This window comes from Mytilus trossulus, chromosome 1, assembly GCF_036588685.1.
Source record: "Mytilus trossulus isolate FHL-02 chromosome 1, PNRI_Mtr1.1.1.hap1, whole genome shotgun sequence".
Taxonomy (NCBI): Eukaryota; Metazoa; Mollusca; class Bivalvia; order Mytilida; family Mytilidae; genus Mytilus; species Mytilus trossulus.
The window spans coordinates 34,528,935-34,535,272 of NC_086373.1; positions in this window are offsets into that span (position 1 = coordinate 34,528,935).

Consider the following 6,338-nt stretch of genomic DNA (forward strand, 5'->3'; position numbering starts at 1 on the left):
AATGAACTTGGCCCAGTAGTTTCAGTGGGACATGGTATCAAAATTTTACAAATTTTATAAAAAATTGTTAAAAATTGACTATAAATGACAATAACTCCTTAAGGGGTCAATTGACCATTTCGGTCATCTGGACTAATTTGTGAATCTTTCTTTGCTAAATATTATTGCTGTTTATAGTTTATCTCTATCTATAATAATATTCAAGATAGTAACCAAAAACGGCAAAATTTCCTTAAAATTACCAATTCAGTGGCAGCAACCCAAAAAAGGTTGTCCGATTCATCTTAAAATTTCAGGGCAGATAATTCTTGACCTTATAAACAATTGTACCCGATGTCAGATTTGCTCTAAATGCTTTGGCTTTTGAGTTTTAAGCCAAAAACTGAATTTTACCCCTATGTTTAATTTTTAGCCATGGCGGCCATCTTGGTTGGATGACCGGGTCACCAGACACCTTTTTTAAAACTTAGTACCCCAAAAATGATTGTGGCCAAGTTTGGATTAATTTGGCCAGTAGTTTCAGAGGAGAAGATTTTTGTAAAAGTTAACGACGACGGACGACGAACAACGGACGACGACGGACGACGGACGGCGGACGCAAAGTGATGGGAAAAGCTCACTTGGACCTTTGGGCCAGGTGAGCTAAAAAAGGTTAATCGGTCTCTTTCAACGTTGAATAAAGAAGTACGTTGGGAAGATATAATCTAAATATCTGCAGATACTGTAAAAAATATTTAATATTATATATGTTTCGTTGATTATTCATGATCTGCAACTGGACACATGAACACACCATCAATTGTATAGTAAAATTGCTAATTGCAGGATCATTTTTATATCAGATAAAACTGTTTGGTTTAATATATTAGTAATGACAGGTTAACGACGCCTTGTGATATTATTATAAAATTGAGAATGGAAATGAGAAATGTGTCATATTTTTGCATTGAGATATCTCATATGCAGCAAAATCACCATAGTTTTTAAATTTAAAATTTGATTTTATGGGTGGTCATACTTTGGTTCTTATTAAATCTTTTCTTTTTGTAAAATCAAATTTTGATATGTATCCAGTGATCGTAAAAAAAATATTGTTTCTTAATGCAATTTTCAACTTAATAACGGATACGAATGTTTTTATGACTTGTGAAGTGTCATTAAAGGTACCGCACATTCCCGCCCCTCCCCTAAAAATAATATTAAATAGAAAGTCGTTTCGACAAGTGAAAAATGTATCTTTGTGCATATATGAGCCAAGAATAGTGCATAACGGTCAAAAACATTGCGAAGGCGTTTACGATCCCGCTAACATGTTTAACCCCAACTCATTCTACATGTATGCGCCTGTCCCAAGTCGGGAGCCTGTAATTCAGTGGTTGTCATTAATAGATGTGTTACATATTTGTTTTTCGTTAATTTTTTGTACATAAATGAGGCTGTTTGTTTTCTCTTTTGAATTGTTTTACATTGTCTTATCGGGGCCTTTTATAGCTGACTATGCGGTATGGGCTTTGCTCATTGTTAAAGGCCGTGTGGTGACCTGAAGTTGTTAATTTATGTGTCATTTGGTCTCTTGTGCAGAGTTGTCTCATTGGCAACCATACCACATCTTATCTTTTATATTTGTTAATCTTTTATGAACAAATAAATTAAAGTCCTGGTCATTTTGTTGTTGTTTTTGATTTGGTATGATGGTACATATTTTGTTGTTTTTGATTTGGTATGATGGTACATGATTTGTTGTTTTTAATTTGGTAGGATGGTACATAATTTGTTGTTTTTGATTTGGTATGATGGTACATATTTTGTTGTTTTTGATTTGGTATGATGGTACATATTTTGTTGTTTTTGATTTGGTATGATGGTACATATTTTGTTGTTTTTGATTTGGTATGATGGAACATATTTTGTTGTTTTTGATTTGATATGATGGTACATATTTTGTTGTTTTTGATTTGGTATGATGGTACATATTTTGTTTGTTTTTGATTTGGTATGATGGTACATATTTTGCTGTTTTTGATTTGGTATGATGGTTCATATTTTGTTTTAATTGCTTGCATTGCTTTAATTTTCTTATTACACAATCACTTCAATACTGCGCATTACGTCTTGACATTAGTTTCTGTTTCAAATTTACGTAGAATTTCTCCAAAACTAATCGAATGAATTAATCCTTACAAACATTTCTATAAAGTATGTTTACGCCAACAGATTGTAGGACTTCAAAAGAACATTTCAAAAAGTTGAGCTTGCTTTCAGAAAAAACGGAAATTCTTTGATATGATATAAAAAAAATAATATCGTGTTTTGTAATGTATTATTGTTTACGAGTTTATTGATTTTCCAGTACTGAAATGTTTAGTTCGTTATTTTGTGTACGTTTTGTAAGTCCATCTTTAGACTAAAGCGAGGGACGAGTACGTAATGAGTCACATGCCATTGTGGCTGGCTAAAAATTCAAATGAACTTGCAAATTTCCCATGAAATAAAATATTGGTATAGAAGTGTCCATTTAGACCCACACTCAACTATCCCTACAAAATCTTTTACAACCATAAATATGGCGGCTATAATAATGTGAGACAGGATAGATTTTCCTTTGCAATATAAAGCAGTACATAGATTTACCACCAAGTCTGATTAGCGGAAAGTAGGATGACAAAAAAAACAAACATGCACCAATAACTTTCGAGAGCTCATCAGATATTATTATTGTTAAATGACCGAATGAACAATGGGCATTGATTGTACTGGTGTAATTTTAACATTTTTATATTTCGTGTTTCTTTATTAATAATACTGTTTAAGAGTTAACTTTGTTCCCAGTGTACTGAAATATTTGACATGCACTTTTATGTTTATTTTTTTTAAGTCCATCGTCTGAACGTAAGAGGCGATCTTTAAACCACTAGTTTAAACCCGTCAGGTATTCAGCTGCTTGTTTCAGGTCAGGAAAGTCGTCAGTGCACGAAAATGAGACGCATTACCATGCTTTGCACCACTTAAATCAAAATCAAAGGAAATTTCAATCCCATAAAACAAAATAAAATTTAAAAAAATCATACTAGTTTATACGGTGCATTAGTATGTATGCAAGATGCAAGTTTACCACGCGTGCATTTTACAATGCCATATGTTTCAAAGGTTTCATAAAATCTATGCTCTTTCGGTTTACATACATTATTTTCATGCATAATGTTTTTAAAATTGCTTGTGTTTAGACACATTAAAAAATATCAAGGTCTACATTCTTACGTGTTGTAGTTTTATAATGTAAAAATATTCAATATATTCATCGATAGAATCATAATAAATATATAATGTAGCATGACATTAAAAAGTCATTTCTTGATTAAAAATCACAATAATAAGAAAGAAAAAAACAGGTTTTCACGTTCATAACGCCGTCATAGGTTGTTGATCTACTACGTCCTTGTACCTAAATTGTTTGTTTATTTACAATGCATCTAAGGTACTTAAAAAATATAAAGTGAGATGTTGGTAAGCGCAAATGAAACAGTAATTCAAAAACACAAAAGAGACCGAAAAGGTAGTATGCGGTATTTACTTTTAACAAGTATTTTATTATATATGGTTCTAAGTTGCCCCAAATTAAAAATTATACTATGTATAAATTGAGCAGTATCTATAAAAGATCTACGGTCATAGATCTACCATCACAATAAATTTCTTTAAGCACAAATGAAACTTTAAGATGTAAAATAAAGAAAGCTGCCGACAAATACTTAATTGGAATATACACGTATGGCGTTGTTATTTACATTTCCAGCCAACACTCTCTTTTTGAACTTAATCAGTAAAATAAGAAATGCAATGGTTCACAGAAAAAAAGGGCAAATCAAAATAATAAATGTACCGAGTAGAAAAAAAAATGGCAACAATAAACTGTCTAACTATTGTACAACAACCAAAACAAACAGTTCGAAAGTCAGAATATATGACCATGCTAACAGTACGTTCAGGATATTGATTCGTGTTGTTTAGTCTTTATTATTTTTCTGTGAAGTTACTTTAAAATCTTTAAAACGCAGAGGTTAAATTGGAGAAATGAGATATCTATACTATTAAACGAGAAGACCTCATTTTTGGTGTCGCTTCTCTTCCCTCCACAATAAATCAATCATCATGCCTCTGTGTCCTAAAGGTAACATGCATAGTCGCATTTGTCATCCATTCTTATGATTATTCAGATTGAGTTATTTTGGGAGAAAAACGACAAAAAAGGAGTCCGGATATGATTTCGTCATCGGACTAACTTTTAGTCATAGATTAGATTTCCGGTTTGAAAGATGCACAAATACAACCAATCGTATGACAGATAACTAAATATGAAAAATAATAAGCCAATCAGAGCGTTCTCCATAGCATGGGGCTTAGATCGTATGAACCACAACTGTTATACCTCCTTATAGAGGACACTAATTATTTTTCGCGTTTATCTATATGTAAACTACGATTATGATACTTTAATATATAGAGACTCTCTGTATTCTGTCTTCTGTTTTCTTTGAAATGTTTACTATTTAAGGGGTCATACCAGTCTAAATTGAAAACTACGTTCAAACCTATGACTGCGTTGGATAAAAACCGCAATTTTTATACGTGTGCATGTCAAACAAATTTCGTTGTAGAAGGGTCTAAAAACAGCACAAACAACATTTTCCAAAAGACCAAAAGAGTGAAAAAGTATATTTAAACAAAACGCATTTGACTAACAGGTCGAACAACTGATGTTCTTTAACCCTGCTGACTGCCATTGACGATTGCCAAATAAAATTGATCACAAGATGTAACAAAATGGATCCTAATATAAATTTAATACGTCACAGAAAAGAAAAAAAAATGTTAACTTGTGGACAGGATGTTGTGCCACAAACATTCGGTGTCAATATTTCTTTAGTAAACCATATCCGGATTTCGACAATAAATGTCTCTTCAGTGATGTTAGGGATCGAAACGGTATTTGGAAGGCCAAAAAAAGTACCCTCATTTTTAGAGAAAGTACCCTCATTTTTAGATTAACTCTTGAATTTTAAGAGTCAATATATAGGATGAACGGATCATATAAACCGGAGGGAAAATATGATACATGCCCAAACAAAAAAATATAAACGAGTCTAAATTGAAAACTACGTTCAAACCTATGACTGCGTTGGATAAAAACCGCTATTTTTATACGTGTGCATGTCAAACAAATTTCGTTGTAGAAGGGTCTAAAAACAGCACAAACAACATTTTCCAAAAGACCAAAAGAGTGAAAAAGTATATTTAAACAAAAGACCAAAATAAGTACGTCTGAGTCAGTGACAACCCTACAACAGATGTATCCATCGGATCGCCATCAATGATGTTGATACATGGCTGTGTACATAATGTATATTCAACTTGCGAAAGCAAATTTACAGATCTAACATTGTTGGGTTGATGTTTAGACGAGTTGTATATACATTATGTACACAGCCATGTATCACCATCATTGATGGCGATCCGATGGATACATCTGTTGTAGGGTTGTCACTGACTCAGACGTACTGATGAATATAATTATTTTCTGTGACTGTATCTTACATTAATTTGTAGGATCCTTTACTATAGACAATTTAGCTGATCTGTAACAATAACATCTTCATGTCTTATATATCATGTACTGTAGTAAGCCGCTAGATTAAAACTGACGTGGAAAGGTAACACATGCCCACCGCAAGCTCTTTTTTTTTGAGAGCCCAGGTGGTCGTGTGGTCTAGCGGGACGGCTGCAGTGCAGGCGATTTGGTGTCACGATATCACAGTAGCATGGGTTCGAATCCCGTCGAGGGAAGAACCAAAAATTTGCGAAAGCAAATTTGCTTTCGCAAGTAAAATGTTTGACACAAGTACAACCAATCGTATGATGGATAACAAAAATGGAGAAAAAGATAAGCCATTCAGAGCGTTCTCCATTTCATGGTGTTGAGATCGCAATAATCACAAATATTATACCTCCTCGGAGGTCTATTATTTTTCGCGATTCATATCACGGTGTTTAGATCGCAAGAACCACAACTATTGTACCTCCTTAGAGAAGATAATTATTTTTCGCGTTTATCGACATGTTAACTACGATTTTACTACTTTAATATATAGAGACTATCTGTATTCTGTCAGGGACCTTCTATGTTAGTATAGAATGTCGGCCCTGATTCTGTCTACGGTTTTCTTTGAAATGTTTACTACTTAAGGGGTCATACCACTTGCATACATATTAAAATAAGTAAAACATGCTGTCTACTGTTTTCTTTGAAATGTTTACTACTTAAGGGGTCATACCACTTGCAT